The sequence below is a fragment of the Aedes aegypti genome, chromosome 2 (genome assembly GCF_002204515.2).
Source record: "Aedes aegypti strain LVP_AGWG chromosome 2, AaegL5.0 Primary Assembly, whole genome shotgun sequence".
Lineage (NCBI taxonomy): Eukaryota > Metazoa > Arthropoda > Insecta > Diptera > Culicidae > Aedes > Aedes aegypti.
This window is the reverse complement of record NC_035108.1, coordinates 13,252,545-13,274,799: the sequence shown is the minus strand read 5'-3', so window position 1 is coordinate 13,274,799 and position 22,255 is coordinate 13,252,545. Positions and strand designations below refer to the sequence as shown.

The window sequence follows — 22,255 nt, the reverse complement described above, 5'->3', positions numbered from 1 at the left end:
AGTATTTATAATATTTCTTTATAGTTATTTATATTTAGCTGCTAACAAGTTCAACAGAAATTTTCCCTTCTTTAAGTATAAGGCAATTATTAATAGATAAACATTTGAATAAAAGTTAATAGAAATGCTGAAACTATAATAGGTTTTTTCCTTAGTGACTACACATTCTAATGTTTTAGTTAGACATTTCTGAACTTTCGATCTACTCTAAATTCAGACATTTATTTGAATAGGCAATTTTTGTAGTGATTATTAGCATTTTGAGTATTCATCAATGAAATGCTCATTTTGTTAGACTGTTTTGGCTAGATGGGCTCCATCCCATTATCCCGAACGCCATCACCCCGAACGCCACTACCCCGAACGCCACTATCCCGAATGGGTTACTACCCCGAAAGCCATTACCCCGAATGAGCCATTACCCCGAATAGTATGAGATACAGTACAGTATCTTGTTTTGCGTGCAAAAATGCGTCTCTAATGAAGGCTGGTAATTAAAATTCGTAAGTAAGTAAAATTCGTCGGTAAAATGTTCATCATATATTTTCCCATCTTTTATATGCCAGCTATTCTTTCGAAATATCTTGATGGCAACTATATTCTTCTCATTCTTTCTGAGACAGTGCCTGTTTATCAGCTCAATGGGCACCTTTTTTTTTAAGTAGAGACACTACACGTTAATGCTTCCAGTGGGCTGTTTGCCCTTTGAAGGAAGCACTACACTAGACAACGGACTAGCATGCAACGCCCAGTGGCACAGTCGGAAAACATTCCTCTCGAAAAGTTTTTCAGCCTGAGGCGGGAATCGAACCCACACTCCTTAGCACGATGCGGCTAAATGCCTCGGTGACACTAACCGCACGGCTACGAAGCCCACCTTCGCAATTCAAGGGTTCATTCACAAATTTCATTTCGCCAAAAATTGCCATTTTTAACACCTACCCACCCCCTCGTACTTTTTTTTTGTATGGAAATTCTACATATTGTGAATGGGCTGTAACATTTTGAAGACAACCACCCACAAACTTGTTTGCTCCCTTAAGCGTTTGTGAATGGGCTTTAATAAAATAAGCCTTTTATTGACTGAAAGGAATTCGGATCCATAACCCTCAATATGGTGTTGCTTAATAGATGCGTAATCACCGGTATGTGGATTTGTTGGTGGTGTTCATATTTCAATTTTGTTTTTGAACAAATATTTTTCTTTCTTATGAATATAGGTTGTGTCATAGCATCACATTGTTACAGTGATCATTCATGTCATAGCTGCAAACATTTCACCAGAAATTTGCCCTTCTTTTTTAAATAGGCTGTTCTTTCACGATTTTGTTGTGTCATAGCATCACATTGTTACAGTGATCATTCACGTCATAGCTGCAAACATATCCAACAAAATCGTGAAAGAACAGCCTATTTAAAAAAGAAGGGCAAATTTCTGATGAAATGTTTGCAGCTATGACGTGAATGATCACTGTAACAATGTGATGCTATGACACAACCTATATTCATAAGAAAGAAAAATATTTGTTCAAAAACAAAATTGAAATATGAACACCACCAACAAATCCACATACCGGTGATTACGCATCTATTAAGCAACACCATATTGAGGGTTATGGATCCGAATTCCTTTCAGTCAATAAAAGGCTTATTTTATTAAAGCCCATTCACAAACGCTTAAGGGAGCAAACAAGTTTGTGGGTGGTTGTCTTCAAAATGTTACAGCCCATTCACAATATGTAGAATTTCCATACAAAAAAAAAGTACGAGGGGGTGGCTAGTCACTATTATTTCCAGCTTTTTATAAAGGAATATATCTTGAAGGCATCCACTAAAGTGATTCCTGCTATAATTCTAATCGGAAATTTTCCCTTTCTTTTATCTTCTTGTATTAAAACAGACAGGTCTCTTATGGATTTACTCACCACTTTTCTGCCATCATCATTTCTTCATTATCTTGAATCAAAAAAATATAATTTTTTTGGTTATCTCACAGAAATTCAAATTAATGATCCCACAAATCAACAAAAGTTCTGTAGCGTCAATCAGAAGCCACCGATTTTTCTAACATATACAAGTGTACAAGTGCGATAGCGGAACGGTCGTCTATTAGGTTGGTTTTTAGGCGGGTTCCATAGAACAACACTTGCAGCGACTATCTCAGGGTGAACTTCCATTACCATCGTTTACGAAACAAAATCTTTAAGAAGATCTTAATCTTAATGCCCGACACCTATAAAAATGAGTAAAGGAAGTGGCTACCGACGTCCAATAAGAGACTTTACTACATCCTAATTTTGTGCAAATTATAGCAATCCTTCTCATAATAAATTCACCCTTCTTTTCGAAATAGGATGTTCTTCAGTGCATTGCAATTTGCAATCTTCCTAAAATTAGAGGACAAAACATAGTGTGTAAAAATTATTTGCTGAACAACTAGCTGCTTTTTTATCCTCTAATATTTGAAAAATATGTTTTTGACCCAAACTCGTGAAATACTCAAAAGAAATCGTACAATTATCTCCCCACTCTCTAACTAGAATATGTCTCAAAATGTTATCCATTCGGGGTAATGGCGTTCGGGGTAGTGACCCATTCGGGGTAATGGCTTTCGGGGTAATGGCGTTCGGGGTAGTGGCATTCGGGGTAGTGGCGTTCGGGGTAGTGTCATAGAATCGGCTAGATGACCCTTTTAGCTGAATGGTGTTGGGCAAAATTGTTCCTAACCAAAACATAAAAAAGTATATATCTAGAAAACTGATATTGATTATCCTAAAATAATAAAGAAGCATGGTGTTGAATCTGTTTAAAAGTCTCTAGGAGGAAAAATTATGGTAATTCAATAATGTTCTTCTTTTTTCTGGCGTTACGTCCCCACTGGGACAAAGCCTGCTTCTCAGCTTAGTGTTCTTATGAGCACTTCCACAGTTATTAACTGAGAGCTTACTATGCCAATGACCATTTTTGCATGCGTATATCGTGTGGCAGGTACGAAGATACTCTATGCCCTGGGAAGTCGAGAAAATTTCCAACCCGAAAAGATCCTCGACCGGTGGGATTCGAACCCACGACCCTCAGCTTGGTAATTCAATAATGTATGGCAGGATATAATAGATTCTACCTTTTGCTACACGTGCTAATCCTCAATGGATTAACTGTAGTTATAGTCCTTAATACCACACTAATTATAATGGAAGCAACATGTTTGGCCAATAATAAACATATGGAATGAGAACTCTTGACTGAGTAAAGTATTTTTGTGAAATAATGCGAAACATTTTGGAAGAACAGCCTATCATCAAAAGAAGGAAAATTCCAAATGACATATCATCTGATTAATGTCAATTAGATCAATATAAAAAAATGGCCTCTAATTCTAAGAAGACGAAATTCGGCCAAACGTCCACTCGGCTAAAGCTCCATAAGCCAAAAGTATCGACTACAATGAAACTACCTAACATGTGTTCTCTTTTTCATGTCAGACTATCACAAGAACGATTCATCGTTGTTTTGTGTAGCATATCCTATCGATTTTACAACAAACTTAACAAATTTTCATTTGTCATTCAGTCAGCAAGTTGAACACTTCTTGGTAGCAGAACCATGAGTAGCTTTCAGTATGTCGAGTACATAATGTTTTTTCGGAGAAATGATCAATTCGAGAAAACGGGTAGTCGGGTAGGTAGTCGGGAAAAAGTAGCAAAAACTCTTTTTTTTCTTGTCTGTGTCAGACGGCTAGACCGGTCACGGTCCATCTCGCCAAAAAAAAAAAACTCTTTTTATGGGGTTCTGCACAAAAATCATTCTCTCTCTTTCATTCTTCCATGAAATTACTAAACAACAATGTCAGTAAACGTCAAAATCTCATACAAAATCTAAACAGTGCAGAGGACTATGTAAAAAATCCTCTGGTTCATTGGTTGAGAATTTCGCAAATGTTTTACTAGAATTCTACTTTCTATTTTCAGGGATTGAATACAGAGAGAATTGAGAATATCTCTCACTTATCACTGATCCGTAACACATCATGAGAGTCTGTTTTTCATCTACTGCTACAGCTCTGATCAGGTCGGGGGGATAACAGTGCATGATAAAACCCATCTAAACAAGCTCCATACCTGGGGGACACTATTGCTATTGGATGTTCGAGGATTGTTTATGGTGCCAGTAAAATAAAACACCTACCCCCAATGGTGAACAAGTTTGTACAACCTTGCTTCAAGTATTCGTTTAGGGAATGTGTTAACAAATCCTAGCAGTGATTTCTTCTGCATTTTTTTTTTCAAAGATTTCAGATTCCAGAATCACTACTGAAATTCCTCCAATAATATTTTACATCACCCCAAAAAATCACCTAGAGATTGAATTCATGTTCAAAAATTTCTCTTAGCAATTTCAAGAATGCTTAAGGATTCGTCTCAGATGTTCTCAAGTAATGCTAATTCGGGATTCTCCAAGTATATATCTAGTATTGGGAGAATTTTCCATATATTCTAGCAATTAGGGTAAAAGCACCGGTTTTGGCCAGCCTAAGAGAAAATGTCAATAAAAATTAAATGGGAAGCCGTATTTATACTACAAGCATGTCAAATGCAAGCTTTCAATCTATATTATGTGTGTAAAATATCAAAACTGAGCTATAACCATTTATTCACTTTGAAAATTTCGTTGGTCAATATAAGTCAACGGAAACAGTTTCGGCCAGAGATTTATCTTCGGTTACTAAATTGGCCAATCGCATTGATTACTCATGAGAGTGGCCAAATTAGATGTATAAGAGTTAAACTTATAAAGGAAATGAATTGTTTTTCTTATGTTTTGAATCAATTTTAACGAGTAAATGAATGTACCCAAGTAGCACACATGTTATAATTGAGGTAAAATAACTTTTATATGACCATATCTAGCTATATATCAGTCTAATTACCCTATTTATAACATATGTGTTACTCGGGGTAGCTTTGTTATGTGAATGTGATCTACTGAACACAAAAGATTCCATGCTGATTGGCAATGTAAAACGGTGTATAATCCCCTACGGCTACAACTGGCGTATGGCCAAAACCGGTGCTTCTGCTCTACTTTTCAGAATGCTTTCGAATTTCTTCAGAGGTTTCATCGATACATGTAGTCAAATATTTCTGCAAAAAATCTTCCAAGAATTCCTTGAAGGCACAATTTCTTATGTAATTTGATCAGGTGTTCCTTAATATGTTTCTCTAGATAATATTATAAATGTTTTTGCAAAATTTGCTGCATATTTTTTTTTCATTATTTTTACAAGAACAATTTTAAATATCTGTTCATTATTTATTAAAAAGAATTACAATTTATTCACCACATTTTTTTACCTAGCATCTCTCCATAAAATACTCCATACATTCACTTTTCCTCTGTTCCTCCTGCACGTTTTCAAGGATATGTCCATACCCAAGTAGCACACATGTTATAATTGATGCAGAATAACTATTATATGACCAGATCTGGTCATATAACAGTTCATATTCCTTAATTATAACATGTGTGTTAGTCGGGTAAGCTCTTTCCATGAAAACTCCTCCATAAATTCTTACAGGGATTTAGTTGGCGATTCATTCAAGAATTCAACAATGTTTGCTATGGAGATTCCGTTAGGTATGTTAAAAGACAATGTTTTTGAAAATTCCTATAAGGATTTCTCGGGGTTTTTCTGCGAATATTGGATTTAATTTTTGATTGCTGTATTGTTGAGAATCTGTTAATTTTTGAATACTAAAATGTAACCCATGTTTGTCAATGTAGTTGCCGATTGTAAATAAGTTGGCGCACAGATCTAGTTCCCATACATGCGGCGGATCGACTCCAATCTGTGGTTACATGTGCGAGACCGGGCATTCGATAAGCGTCAGCCCCCTGATTTCCGATTCGTCATGAATATTAATGTTTGGTTTTTCTAATCAGCCGAACCGTACAGCTGAGGGCGGTTTCGATGGGAAACGCACCATCAAAAGCGGCCAATATGTAGATACGCGTGGAGTCTTCTCTCGTTGCGCAAATTGCGTGCTGCAGACCGATCTATCTCGTTTCGGTGATCATACTAAACGCAGCAATATTTCCACATGGAGGGCTGTTCACATTCATCTCGGCTTGAAGCCATTTAGTAGCGAAGAAGCCCGAAATTGCCCGTTACATTTAATATATTCTTGGGGAGAAGCCATGACGGTTGCTTGACTATGGCTCATAAATTTCCAGTTTAATCATCGTCGTTGGTAACTGTGAAGAAGAAACGAGTTGGCTGCTGGTTGGTTGCAATAACTTTAAGTGTCTTGCCAACCAAAAACTTCAGCAAAATTAAAACAGAATGTGATTTTTGAATCCAATTGTATCCTAAAGAAAAGAAAAAGTTGAATGGGACTTATTATTCTCCCTGTGGATTTTGCTCTGAATAAGACGCTCTGATAAATATGCACACTAGAGCAGTTCGAAATTAAAAAAAACGTTTAAAAATTAAATCTCCCATACCTTCTTCACCACCTTTACCTTGAAAATAGTGTTCAGTGAAACTTTTAGCCTTCTAGCAAATATATAATATTAACAATATGATTCACTTCCAATTATTTCAAACACAAATTTGACGACCCATCCAGCATTTCCAACGAGTATACCCCATTAGGCATAAAGACGTTAGGCATAAGGATGTTAGGCATGATGGACGTTTGGCATAAAATAACTTGCGCGTGTGTCATTTGAAACTCGCCTTATATCGAAAAATTTTCGGGCCCATTTGCAAACTATATTACGCTGACGGGGGTGGGTATCCATTTTTGTAAGTATCAATTTAAATTTGCGATGTGCAATCGAAGTGTTATTTGTTTCTAAAGATGTTTATTTTAATGAGTATATGCATTTTTTTTTGTTATATTACTCTTACATAATTGAGTTAATTCTAAAGAAGGGAAATTTTCCATACAAATATTGATACTTATAGTGCAAATTAGTACCTTGAAGACAATAATCGAGAGGCACGTCAAGAATTTATGTTTTGATAGGTGACATTATCTTCAGCAATAATTTTCTGGTAGTATGACAACTATCTTCTTGGCGTTACATTGCTACTTCGAGTCTGCTCTTCAATTAAATGTAGTGATAACGGTTCCTTTGCTACTTGTGCAAGCAATGTTCGATGATTTTCAATCAATTTCCTCGATATTCATCAAGTTTTAAAATTAAAATTTAATTAGATATTTATTTTAATTACAAAAGTTGGGAGAAAAATGATATTCCCAATGTTATTGCATAGAGCTCCAACAACTAATTTGATTACCCAGTGTTACTCATAATCAATCAACAGCAAGTCGAAACGAAAATTTCGGATGGAAATATTTACATCTACAATTCCAAAAACTATTAGAAAAATAAAATTACAAATAACAACATATATTGGAAGAAGGTGATTTCTCAATCAGTCTTTTCCTCCAACCATTTAATTAACCGTATAAGTATAAAGAAAAGCCTATGATTCAAAGAAGGGAAAATGTATGATGGAAATATTCAAAGCAATAATGACATGAATGTCTCGAGAGAACAGCTTATTTATAGAAGAAGGGAAATTTTCTGATTAAGACATTAGCAGCACTAACTCTAATAATTTTGTTGACATCAAAACTATAAAGAACAGCCTTCAATTTAAAGAAGGGATAATCTCTGATGAAAAATTTGCCAGTTATATGTGTAGAACCAAACCCAAAAGATGAGCAACAGATCATGTACAGCGTCGTTCTTATTCTTGGCTTTCTCATTTGTGCACGATACGCGATTATGCTTCATGGCCAAGAGAGTGAAGAAAACGAAAAGATCCTGGATCGACTAGGAACCGAACTAAGATACTACTAAGTACTGTTACTACAAAACCACAAAAGATCAAATAAATGGTCGCAGTGGTAATATGTCCCCGACACTGGAAAAAAAAGTACTGTAACTAATAGCAAATGTCTCGAATGACATATTTCTACCGTTTGAGTGGTACGAAGAACGTTTTTCAGCATAACTTACATGCAATCCAACATTTAATATGATTTTCACCTCCAGCAAACCAAGCTAAAAAGAAACAATACCCAAACCCACGCCAAAATCTTCTGTTGTATACCTGAGGTCAACAAATGGCGGAACAAATTATAAAAAATTAACTCAATGCTGAACGAAACGACAATTCGGTTACATGTCGAAGTGTTGCAAGTTTCACCCCTGTTGCAAGTTACCCCGTTTGACGGTACCTTCAGCATGGCTTTGCTCTATGGTTAAAACTCACGCCACTCACGCCGAAGATCAAATCCCAACCACGAGATAGTCACTTATGACGTGAAAGTCATAGTTACGACTTCCTTCGGAAGGGAAGTAAAGCCGTTGGTCCCGAGATGAACTAGCTCAGGGCTAAAAATCTCGTTAATGAAGATAGGAAAAAAAATATCAAAAAAGTTAATACACTTTTCCAGTAAACGATTTCTAATTTTAATTTTGAAAATTATGCCTATAGTCCATTATGCCTATCGTCCATTATGCCAAACATCTATTATGCCAAACGTCCATTATGCCTATCGTATTTATGCCTATCGTATTTATGCCTATCGTATTTATGCCTAATGTCGTGCACCCATTTCCAACAGCACCATCTGTTGACGAAAAAGGTGACTAAACCATTTTTTGATCAATTTCTTTCGATCGTGTTCACTGGTTTGACGTCATCTCGGTGACATTTCTCGTTGTTTTGATATAAGAATTCTATAGCTCGAGCTTAACATTTGAAAATATACTGCTCAACCAAAGTCATGACCGAAAGATTGATTTAACGCATGATAACGTAAAAAGTATGGTGCTCTATGTATTTCAATTAGGACATGACTCTTAAATAACTCCCATTAGTTCTCATAATCTGTTATTATAATTAACGAGGTGCATAAATTTGAAATGACGGTCTACTAAGCCTTTAGAGAGTAAGTTTTATGATTCATCTGATATCATTGATTTCCTCTCCTAAAAAGCAAGTACAAGCTAAACTGATTGACTGTACTATTGAAATCTAGCAATGTATTATTACGTCCGGTTGAGAAAATGATTTTTTACGTGTCTCAAAGATCAAATAATGTGTCCCCTGAAAGCTTGGAGTGGTTGAATTCGTTGCCGATATCAGAAATGTTCCATGGCGTCATGCTGATTTCATTGATGTTTGAAGGAAATTTGAAGTATACTTTTTTGGCGATTAAAACAACCAAGTATGCAAAATAGGACTTAAATTTTGTGAAAGATATAAATTGATTGAAACTTACTTGTATACTTGCAGCCTCCATCATAAGCATAACCATAACCTTTGATGACCGTACAATTCGTAGTTGCTACTCCGTAATTGAACGAATTGCTTAGGGAACTAACAGAAGTAGCTTAGGATTAGCATATCATCTTCAATGTACAATTTCTAGAACTCCAAACTTAGTAATGTCAATAACGGCGCCGGCCACGTACTTATGGTCATCGGGGAAGGGAAGGGAAGGAAAGTTAGTGTGATATCCATTGTTACTAGATATCGAGATCACCTCTGCATCTCCATGGTTTTCACAGGAAAGTTGTTAGTGGAAGAGTTTAAAAGCTACATGATTAGGATTCACCTTGGTAAGTGATGTGATTAATGTAGCCTCAATTAAAAGTTATCTATCAGTACGTCTACATTTTTAATGTCGAACTGTTCAAAAGTTAATTTTAGTAATTGCATTAAAATTAACAAAATAATAGGTACCTGCACTGTTAAAAATAATGAAGATTACACATCATGTAAACTTCATTTATGCAATGTAAACATGACGTCATGTAAATTTAAGTCTGAAATCATGTAAAAATGTGTTATATGTCATGTAACCACTCATAATCCTGCTGCATTACATGACATATAATCGAAGTTTACATGACATATCATGTAAGTATCCATGATATTCCACGCTCCAATTATGTGCATTATATGTCTCAGAAATTTACACGTTTCGTTCGAACTGTGTGTATCTCATTTTTTAACAGCAATAAAGGCTTATGCCGACACTTCTAGTGATGAACCATCTGTTCGCGCCAACGCGAAGTTTCCTATGAGTTTGCCTATGAGTCCTTCCCACCCCTGTTCCATCTAACCTCGAGCCGCCGCGAGTATTTCGGCCTCTCATTCCGAAAACTAACATCCACCCCAAAGAACCCACACACACGCACCACGTCGTTAGTGTGCTTTGTTGGCAGTGGAAGTTTCCACCATCGCAACCTCACCGCTGCGCATCCAATGCTTGCATCTACCTGCAGCTTATTTAAGGAACTTGCGTGCGCAGCTCTTGATTCAGTTTTCTTTCAACCACCATTCTGTAAACATCAAGAGGAATAATATAGAAGTTTAAGTTAAAGTTACCAAACCGCCTTTCCCTCCAGCAGTGGAAGCCAAATAGCCTTTTTTAAGGCTAGAGTTGTTAAGTCCTCCCTCCAGTCGAGCTATCGGTCCTGTGCCCTGTTGTTCCCGGCAACAGGATGGCGAACGATCAACCGATCGTTCCATCCCCGCTCACCCGAGCAAAAGTCCCAGTTGCACGCCGCAACACCATTCATAGTTTGTTGAACGATTGAATAAACGTACCATTGCCACGATACTAATTCATGATATCATAAGCATGAAACGAGCTCATCAGTTGGTATTCTATCCTCGACTGAAGTCATAATCTTGGCATCAACACACAAAAGCTTCGATAGAAAATCACTCCGATGGCACGCAACAGCAAACAAAAAAATATACTCCACTTCGGCGACGCAAAAACCTCTGGCTTGGCATTTACTTAACGCACTGTCGGCGAAACGCGCGAATAGAAAAAATAACACCCTTCACGGCGCAAAACAAAATCGAACCAAATTCAACGTGAAACCGAACAACAGATACAACGTGGAAGAGGAGCCATTCCATGTTCGAAGAAGAAGAAACGTCTTTTTCGTTCTCACAAACTCGAGGAGTTTAAAATAGTTTGAACATTTCCACTTTTTGTTCTAATAATTAACAGTAGATTTGCGTTTGCATCAGCCGAATCGATTGTCCGACATTTCCCCGAAAACCATTTCCCCGAATGCAATTTCCTCGAATGACGTTTTCCCGAATGAACTATTTCCCCGAAAAAAAATTTCCCGAATCTACCATTTCCCCGAAAAAATCGTAATGTAAATGACATACTGAAAGCTATCCTTGTTCCTGCTGCCAAAAAGAATTTAACGTGTTAGCTGATGTAAGATTAGACGAAAATTGATTAATTTGTTATACAAATTAATGTGTTTAAAGCTATAGATGTTCAAAATAATGTGCCACGAGCATTTGGCTCAAAACAACTTAGTGTTTGTTCATAAATTTCATAACGCTAAAAAAGGACATGTTGGATACCCACCCACCTCCTCGTAACATTTTTTGTATGAATATTTTACAATTTGTTGTATGACCTGTAACAACCTAGGGGCACCCACCCACTCCCTTCAACGTTATGAAATGTGGAAATGAGCCCTTAGATTATTTTTTGTGGTGCCCTGATGAAAAAAGCGAGCACATGATAGGCAGTCTCATTTTAAGCGGTATCTTTTTAGTATAGATATTTGGCTTATGAACAATTGGACGAATGAACATTCGGCTTAGTTTTGCCTTCTTAGAATAATAGGCTGTTCTTTATATTTATACTGTTCCATTATTCAGTGACACTTAGCTGATATTCTTAAACTTCCCTTCTTTTAATAATAGGCTGTTCTTTCACATTTGTTTCGCATTATTACGCAAAGATGCCTTATTTGGCCAAACATCTTCGTGCCATATGTCCACTAGGTTAACCTTCCGGTCGTCGCGCGGTTGACCGCCGCCATATGCACCACGCTGATGCTGTGTACGAAGAGCGAGGTTTTTTCACCTGTGTTGTACAAAATACAACAGAGCGACGACTGAAGTGTTAAACGTAATTTCATTACACTCAGTGACTAGCTACAGTGAAACCATTGATCCTTAGAATCTATTATATCTTGCACTACATAATTAAACTTTGAGTCTCCCTTCTAGTCTTTCTTCTCCCCCTGACAATCAATATTAGTTTTCCAGACAAAAATCCTTTTTATGTCTAGGATAGAAACAATTTTCCCGAACGTAATTTTTTCCAAATCATTCCTTAATGGATCATCTAGTCGGAAATTTTAAATACAGAGAACATGTAAGTAATGAATACTAAATAATCACTATTGAAACAGAAAAAAATCGCCTATTTGAGAAAAAAAAGTTAAGTTAAGTTAAGTAGTAAAGTCTTAATTAATTAAGTAGATCAAAAACATTGAAAATGTTGGATCAAAATATTAGAATCTGTAGTATTTGTTCTCACAATGACATTTGAACTAGTAGCGTGTAGTTACCAGAAAAATCTGATTAAAGTTTTAGTAGCTCTGTTAATTTATATTCATATTGTTATCTATGAAGAACAGCCTTCACATAAAAGAAGGGCAAATTAATGATGAAATCAGTAGCAGCTGCAAGCAAAACAACATTAAACCAGCAAAGCTTTGAAGAACTGTCTACGATGACAAGAAGGTGAGAGTTTTAAAATGATCGACTATTTTGATGCCAATGATTATTAGACCAGTTATATTAAAAAGAACACCCTATAATGTAAAGAAGGGATTTTTATAAAATTGAAAACAAGCCTTTAACGTTCTTAGTTGTAGTTAAAAAAACATCCGTTTATGTTTTAAGAAACACAATCTACAAACGCGAAAACAATGATAGAATGATAGCCTGGACACGGTGTGCTGGACTGTTAAATGCGTCCCAAATCAACTAATTTCTAAATTCGTTTTTGAGCCTAGGTTGGAACTGGTGAAACTTGGAACTGGTCGCTCTGACTCACAATTACAACTCCAACCCGATTAAAGTTCGTCCGAGCTACAATTTGCTTGACGTTGGTTTGTTTATGTGTAGATCACTGACCCAGTTCCTAAAAACGAAAACGACATTAACATTAACCGTCAGATTTGTTCATCTTTTGAATGTTCTTTCGAAACATTTTATGTATTTTGATTACGATTCTTAGCATAATAAAATTTGAATACCGAACTTAACTTTTTTAACATATTTTTAAAAACACACCTGCCAGTGAAAACTGGCATCGATTTTCACTCCAAATATCTCATCTTTAGTTTTTCGATTCAAATCATTCATAAAAGAATCATTCGTTTAAAGCGATTATCAAGCTTGCTGAATATAGTATTAGGCAGCACCCATTTATTAAGTTACGCCTAAATTGGAAATTTATGACCCCCTGCCCCATCCGTAACGCTTTTTGTATGAAAAATTTAAAATTTTTGTGTGAGCCGTAACGTTTGAGCCTACTCCTCCCTCCCCTAGAGCGTTACGTAATTTGTTGATGCTACTTTCACCGATATTTTTTAAATAAATAAAAAATGTCTGTGGAAAAAGCTTTCGGAGAAACGGTACAATCGGGGAAACAGTTCTTTCGGAAAAATGGTTTTCGGGAGAAAATCCTTAGGGAAGAAATCATTCGGGGAAATGGTTTTCGGGGAATTGTCGGACAATCGCCGAATCTATACTTGTAGCCTCCATCAGTATTGCAAAAATCACAAATTTTCTTATGAAAATTTTCATGCTATGAACATTTTTCCATGCGAAAGTATTATCCAGCTTTCAAAAAATGGACGAATACTGGTGCACTTGTTATGATAATGAAATGAAATCGGCAGGAGCCTCGATTTGCTATTTGAAATTGTTCGATTATCAAACAAATCTGAATTGGATTGCCTTGAAATGAAACTTTTTGAAAACCATATCCACAAAGGTTGCTTTGATTGAACTATAAAAAATATAGTGTAGACAAGATATGTCAAAAGGGGGTGATGCAAACTTTATAACAAGCTAGCGTTAAAAGCTGGATAGAACATGATTGATTCAATCATTTTAAAATTATATGGATTCAGCAAAATTTGAAGTAGGTTTTGAAACTCATTAATTCATTGTGCATTTTTTGGTAAACAGAACGTTTCTTCATTAAAATTATTTCTTTATTTTTATCATCCTTCCCTCGACCAGCCTAATATCATCGGTAGGACAAAAAATCGAAAGAAAAATATGTGTTGGCCGATATAATGCTGCATACCATATCATATTAAATTTTATTGTACTGCGTTATATTTTATTGTTACTACCATTTTATTTTATTGTTACTACCATTTTATTTTCGTATTTTATTACCATATTATTATATATATTATAATCTTTTCTACTATATAACATTTCCCTATAATTGAATTCAACATGTTTTGGGAAGGGAGGGAGCACCAGGGTATCATTGAACTTACAACTGGACAATGAAGTGGAGTGCCAATCGGAGTCAGGAGGAAAAATGTTAGTCGTTCGCGTCTAATACTTTTCTCTCCAACAGTTGTAAAAGATTTGAAGCGCCCTTCTTCTAACAAACCATTCCGTGGAAAGCTCGACAAGTACTGCAAATTCTAATACTCAATCTGTTGGATCATATGGCTGGAAGGAGATTCTCTTTTTCCCGCGGGTTTCGCGTAAGTGTTTCTGCTTACGGGTCCGCCACCCCCCTTTTGGCCCTTCATACAGCGGTATGTTGAATTCAGATTGGTAATAAAATTTGACCTTACTGTTGAGTGGAACCGCATGCAGAGCAAGACTCAAGCTAGGATTGGTGGCTATCTACATACATACAACAGAACGTTTCTGAATAGTGTCAGAATCTTGAAAAAGAGTCCAAAACTTACTACGTTCTCGTACAAAATTAGAACGCGTTCAGTTAGTTTTTGGCTCACATTCAGTACTTCACTGAACGTGAGTGTGCAAAAATTTTGAGCACGTGCTGCCGTGAATCGCAAGTTAGTCCCATTTGCATTTTCGTCAAAACTGAGTTGAGTTCAGTTTTCGACATATCTTCCATTGGCCTTTCAGCTGCACCAATGACAATTATAATTTATTCGAAAAATAAGAACAAAACAGCAAGTCAAATTGTCCCATAATGGAAAGTAATCGCATATCAGGTTTCCGCTCCTTGTAACATAAAAAAGAAGCGTGTTTTCATTTTTATTATATTCTTCTCGGATTGATATCAAAGTTACATCAAGATTGGAACATGTTTAAATCTTCTAGATTTTTTTTAATGTTCGTATGGAAAAGGAGGCTTTAAACTTCTTAGTCGATTATATCAATACCTACTTTTTACAGATGGGACTGACTTGCGATTCACAGCAGTATGGATCCCGTTAAAATTGTTGACCGCTGAATGAACGATGCTTCCGAATCAAAAGACTTCAAAACGTTTCTCGCTATGTCAACTAAAGGCGCCACAGTGAAAGAATCGGCTAAATTCTAAGTGAAACATATGGTGGTTTATATACCATAACTATGACAGAATAATCTTTGAAGGTGTAAATATGTTTATTTGGCAAAGAAAGCTTTTAAATTAACAACTGTAGAAGTAAATTCTGTGTTAGTAAGAACGTAAAGCCAGAGGATAGAAGAAGATTAATCATGTTCAAAGGTTATCGATTTCAAACATCTTTTTTGATTAAAAAGGGCCATATGTAAAACATGTGTCATTCTACGCAAATATTGCTGTCTAGAATCGCTTTCCTTTTTTCAGATACACCAATTTGGTGAGACCAAGATTCAAAACTGTACGTCATGAGATTTCCCATTTGTGCATAGATATACAGTCAACTCTCCATAGCTCTACATTGTAGTTACCATTGAGGTCTATAACATGAAATCTGTGTAGCAGCGTTCTGTGGACCCATCAAGGTTGCCATGAAAACCAACAGTTACTGTGGTTCTTAATGTAGAATATTATGAAGAGCCGGCTGTACATAAAAAACATCTCCCACGTACAACCCTATATATTTTTAGCAAACCGTTCAATCACCACCAGCACGACATTCATTATCCTTCCCAGAAGAAATCGCTCAACCATTACGACTAAACCGTCATATTGTACCCTGCTCATTGAACGAACATGAGAAAAGCTTCAAAGTCACCAACCATGAATAGCAAGAACACCACAGGGAGTCCCGTTCCGGGGCAGTAATTTTTTCCTCGTAAACTTACCTTTACATTTCCCTCTTTCCCTGCGGGAGATTTCCTTTACTGGATTTCAACCGAAACACCTTCTCCGTACAGTATTCTCTTCTTTGATATTTTCTTGAATTATCGAATTTTACTTTCGTAGTTTAAAGCAGATTAGTCACAATTTACGTCCAAATGGGTTCTCCTCTTCTCGAAAGCAATGAATTGTCTTTACTTTATTGACCGAAAGATTCGCGGAATTTCACACCCCTTTAGTTTTACACTTTGGTACGTGGGGTCTCTCACGCGGGAATATCTTCTCTCACTTCCCGTTTGAGGCCTGGCGGAAATGGGTGCCGCCGCTTCTTAGTGCTCCAGTTGTGGTTATGTGCGGTTGGGGAAAAACATTCAACAGATTGTACATAAAGCTGCTCACGGATTGCTATGATCGTCGTCCTAACACATATGTACGAGCTCTTAGTAGGCTATGAGTGGGGACGACATACACATCTGTCTGCTGCACTAACTCGTCTGTGGCATGAGATCCAGGCAGGCTGTGGGTTTCTCAGGCCTGACGACGACGTTTTGGAATTCCCGTTCATTAGCACATTTATATGCGGGGGACCACTATATACAACAGCGAAAAGCTTTCACTCTCGGTCGCTTCTCACTCCTCGGATGGGAAAAACTTTTTCCGATTACGTTTCTTTTCCCAATAAATACACACTTTTAGTTATAGGACAAAAATCCATCTATTTTTCGACTCTTACCACAACCACACACTCAAACTGTGGTTTCCACTTCACTCCTCCAAACAATTACTCAATCCCGCAATCATGATCAACATCTACCAACATTTTTTTAATTTAATGCAATAAAGAGCGCCACTTGAACCGGAAAATTCTTCAATTTATTCCGCCTTAATCTTAAAGAGGGCCCTTCCGCGTACACTTTCTACCCTCTCGGATCCTCTTCAAAAGGCAATTACATCTAATCCTCCAACTTCAGCACTCTTGCAAATCCTTCTGCTTTTTTCGACGGCTGAGATTTTCGCTTTCGATTTCGTTACTTCACAAACAACCACTCGTCTCCATCGAAATCCAATTCGATCCAAGTTTGCCCTGGATTGCACTCAACACTAAACCCAGCCTACTGCCATTCATTCACTACGATCTAACAATTGCAGTTTATTCACATCTTTCCTTGCAAAATTTCCCAATCACTAAAAATCCAGCTAAGATCTACAAAACTTCAAAGCTTAGAGGGTGGGGAGGTTCCTTTGCTGCTAGAGCAAGGGCTGTCTAGCTGTTGCTGTTTTTCCAGGTTTTGCACGTCTAACTCTGTCCACGGCCGAATCACAACTGAGCGAGAACGCGGATGGGAATCTTTTATCAACGGGAGCGCAGTTAGTCGCCGTTGGATGCTTGTGAGGTTGCAGTTACATTGGCTCGGAATGTTACAAATGGTTGAACAGAGGTTGTATGAGTGAGTCTGAACTCTGTGAGAGCGAGAGTCGGTAAGGAACGTTGAAACCGACGCCGCCGACCAATGATGGCGATGATGATGACACCAACAAGAGACTGATGATTGCGGGGGGGGGTGATAAAGGATGTCTTCGTCGATTAAGAGTCATTTCGGTGTTGGAGAGAAATTCTGATAGAAGAGAGTAAGCGGGGAGTTTTCTGGATGAGAAATTGAGATATGGGTAAATGGGTAAACTCCCAATGGTTTTGGTAACGGTTCCTGATAAGCAACGGGGCCCATAAGTAGGTCAGGAGGTTGACGTGTGACAAAGATGACCAATAAAGATCGGAAGGGACAAGCTTTACGGTCGTTGGCATTTACCAAGTTTGGGGGACGTTGATTGAAAATGAAAACGATGTTATCAGTTCTAATTCGTTACTTTTCTGCCGTTGCTTCCAGCATTTGGCAATCATTATTTCAGGGACCCAAATAGCCGTAGCAGTAAACGAGCAATGACTAAGCTGAGGGTCAGGGGTTTGAATCCCACCGGTTGATGATCTTTTCGGTTTGACAATTTTCTCAACTTTCCAAAGCATAAGATATCTTCGTGCTTGCCACACGATATACACATGCAAAAATTGTCTTTGGGTAAAGAAAGTTTTCTGAACACCAAACTGGAATAGTAATAGTACAGACGTAACGCAAAAGAGAGAGAGAGAAAGGAGAAAGAAAGCAATACTTCTATCAAGCATCATCATTCATCACGAAAACATTTGAGAGATCAAAACCCAAATGGCTTTTTGGTCGGTTTTGAGTTAGGTTAACTTCTATTTTTGTAGTTTCACGATTTCCAACGGTATTTACGAATGAATTTTCCGTTCAACAGAAAAACAATAAATAATTTGTAAAACATAGCTCCCGTGTTATTTGTATGGAATGAAAATTTGCTGAAAAAACTGAGACTGAAAAATAGTCGATTGTATTACAACATTTTTTTGTCAGTTATACCCCTTTCGCATCTGACTTCCTTATTTGAAATAAGATTTGTTTTTTTTTTCTAACAAAGAAGGAAAAGTTACTACTCAAATTTTAACATATTTGAATATTCGTGAATAATAAGAAGAATAATACATGTACTTGAAAAACAGAAGTAAATAACGAGGCAAATTTGGGCGCTGATTTTGACAGCTAAACCTCTAATGATTTCAGAGGCGCGTCCAATTTCGAAACCACGGGTGGGACAAACGTTGGCAAATATTTTGTGCACAGTGAAGCTAACAATAATTTTAACCCTGGACTGGAAAATGAATGTTACAATACATGAGGGGCTCAAACGCAAAGGGGTGTAATTGACATTTTGGTCGGTTTTGAGTTGAGTTGAGTTGAGAAGATGCTACTTTTTGCAAGCTTTCTAACGATATTTTCAGTTTACTTTTCACCTCAACAGAAAAATAACATAATTCTTAAAACACTGGCTTGATTTTTGACTCGTGTATAATTTGTATAGATTGGTAAATAGCTCAAAAATGAAAATTAAATGATTTTTTCTGAAGTAGATTTTGTTACTGACACCCATCATTTTCATGCCAGTCGTTACCACAATACTAAGAAAGCTTTTCATCTTTACAGGGCTGGTAGCGACTGAGTACCTTAAAAATAGGAAATGAGAGATCTTTTGCCAGGAAAAAGAGACCTAAAAGGAGTAATAAAGGGCCAAAAATACCAAATGGTACCTAAAAGATGCCAGGAGATACGAGGTGGATTCTTCATGGCATCAGAGCAGTTATTTTTCTAAGATCTAAGACTGTTTTAGTATTCCTCGTGGCATCACGACATGTATTACTGTATACTGTACTGTACTGTACTGTATACTGTTTTTTCATGATTTTCTCTAGAAATTCCTTTGGAAATTTATTCAGGTATTTGCCCGGATATGTCAATATTGCTCTTAAAATCTTCAAAGGAGTTTATATAGATTTTTTCTTGAGAATTACTCGAAGATTTTTTTTAGGGTACCTCAACATTTCGAACTGGATTACACTACGCTCGCAATGCACGAACGTTCGTTAGAAAAATCGTTCAATATACGCGCGAACTGTTCGAGGTTCTGTAAGTACGAACTGTTCACCCATAAATGACACATTTCAAACAAACACGTGTTTGGTTCCATGACTGTTGGTCGTAGCAACCAATGTGTGGTATGGACCGATGCACGAGTTCACTAATTTGACGTTTAAGCTGTGCCGAATTCACTAGTTTCCATGGTTACCTAAATAACACGGCACCGCTAAAACGTCAAATAATGAACCCGTGCATTGGTCCATATGGACCTATGCACGCACTCACTATTTGACGTTTTAGCGGTCCGTGTTATTTATGTCACCATGGGAACGAGTGAATTCGGCACCGCCCAAACTTCAAATTAGTAAACTTGTGCATAGGTCCATGGACTGATGCACGAGTTCACTTATTTGACGTTTGACCAGGGCCGAATTCACTAGTTTCCATGGTGACATAAATAACACGGACCGCTAAAACGTCAAGTAATGAACCCGTGCATAAGTCCATTCATTGGTCGTCAAAATGTCACTGATGCTGTGGCTGTTTTCAAAGTATTGCTTTGTGCGTTTGAAATGCAAATATCAAATGCGGGAACACCAAATGCGGTAAGATTTTTCACAAGAATTGCGATGTCAAAGATATATTTTTCTTGCTAGGGCGGCGGTGCTAGGTGTCCTTTGATTGTTTTGTGTTACCGCATTTGGAGGACGTTTAGTCAAGAATTGCATCTCAAATGCAAACGATTTCCCTCAACTAATCCTTCTTTACTTCCAGATATTGATTCTCCTATGAATGCAAGTATAATCAGAAATGCCTTCAGGGACGACACAATTATAATGTCGAGGAAATCCTCTGGAAATTTTGTCGGAAACTCATGGACTTCATAATTTTTAATTTTTTTTTCCAGGATATCGTTCATTGAATGCTTTATCGATTTTTTTCCGAAACCCGGTAGGAAGAATTTTTGTTCGGTGACAGATTTTCTAGGGTTTCAGAAATACCTCCAGCAACTCGTTCACGAATTTCACCAGGAGTTGCTCCTGGGATCATTCCAGGAAATTTTGTAGGGATATTCCTACAGGGATTCCTATAAAGAATTTGCCAGGAGTTTCTGCCGAAATGCTTCCAGCGATCCCATCATAAAATCTTCATAAAATTAAAATTTCCTCAGGAAACATTTCCAGGAATAATTACTCTTTCAGAGATTCTTCCAAAGATTCTTCAAACATTTTCTCCTGATCTTCTTCTTCCTGGCATGACGTCCTTACTGGGACAGAGCCTGTTTATCAGCTTAGTGTTCTTATGAGCACTTCCACAGTTATTAACTGAGAGCTTTCTTTGCCAGTTTTGCCATTTTCGCATTCGTATATCGTGTGGCAGGTACGATGATACTCTATGCCCTGGGAAGTCAAGGAAATTTGCATTACGAAAAGATCCTGGACTGACCGGGAATTGAACCAAGACACCTTCAGCATGGCTTTGCTTTGTAGCCGCGGACTCTGACCACTCGGCTAAGGAAGGCTCTCTTGATATTCCTCCAAAAATTCTCCAAGAACACCTAAGGATTCTTCAAGGAAAATCTCTACAGGATTTTTTGCAGAGATGTTCTCAAGGCTTTCTCCAGGTTACACTACGACTATTTCTCAAAGGATTACTTCAGATATTTCTCCAAAAATTCCTCAACTAGTTCTCTCGATATTTTTATATGAATTATTTCTGAGATTTTGTCCGGAGATCCCTCTATGAATTCTTCCAAAAATTCCATCGAAAATTAATATAAGGATTCTACAAGAATGAACATCATAAATTCCTATAGAGATTTCTCAAGAGTTTTCTTCAGGTATTTTCCTAAAAAATTCACTACATGTATTTTTCTTATAATTTTACCAGATGATCCTTCAGGGATCCCCTTTGAAATTCCTCCAGAGATTCGTTCTGGGCCTCCAGAAAATCATCCGGATTCCACTAAGAATTCCTCACCCATGAATTTCTCCAGGGATTCCAACAAATAGAATAAGTAGTCCTCCAATTTTCCACACCGATTTTTAAACTTATTCTTGCTAGAACTGAAGAAGATTTTCAATAAATCCCTGGATAAGTTCCTTAAGGGATTCCTGAAGCAGTCCCTTGAGAAGCATCTTAAAAATATCTAGATTTATCTCTAGATGAATCCTCGATAAAATTTCTGAAAAATAAAATGTAGAAATTATTGCATGAGCCTATGGAGCGATTCCTGAGGAAATCTGTGGAGAAATTCTTGAAGAAATCTCTGGAACATAAAACATGCTTTTCGTCTACACAGTCTTTATTATTTCAAAGTTTTGTTTTATAAAAAATATAGACGAAAAGCATATTTCAATAATTTATACAGTCGATTCTCTACCAACTTATCCCTGAAACAATTGAAACTTGAACCTTGGAGGAATTCCTAAAAAATATTGGAGAAGTCTCTGTAGGAATCCCTATAGAGATTTTCCTAGAATAATCTGGAGAGTCTGGAGAAACTTCTGTAAGAATGATCATCCAAGTTAATAACTGTAGGACTACTGGAGGCATCTATGGAGAAATCCCTGGAGAATCCTTAGAGATATCCTAGGAAGCATCACCGTGGAAACTTTACTGGTGGAATCA

General features: G+C 37.1%; 1 protein-coding gene across 3 annotated transcripts in view; it reads right to left on the bottom strand.

Moving 5' to 3' along the window:
- The window catches only part of LOC5575755 (BAI1-associated protein 3), a 436,766-nt gene extending 419,291 nt beyond the window's left edge, over positions 1-17,475 (bottom strand). For all 3 annotated transcript variants that reach the window (XM_021839915.1, XM_021839916.1, XM_021839917.1), the window contains exon 1: positions 16,142-17,475. The gene's annotated coding sequence lies outside the window, so the exon portion shown is untranslated. The remainder of the gene's footprint in view (positions 1-16,141) is intronic.
- Positions 17,476-22,255: the final 4,780 nt, after the last annotated feature.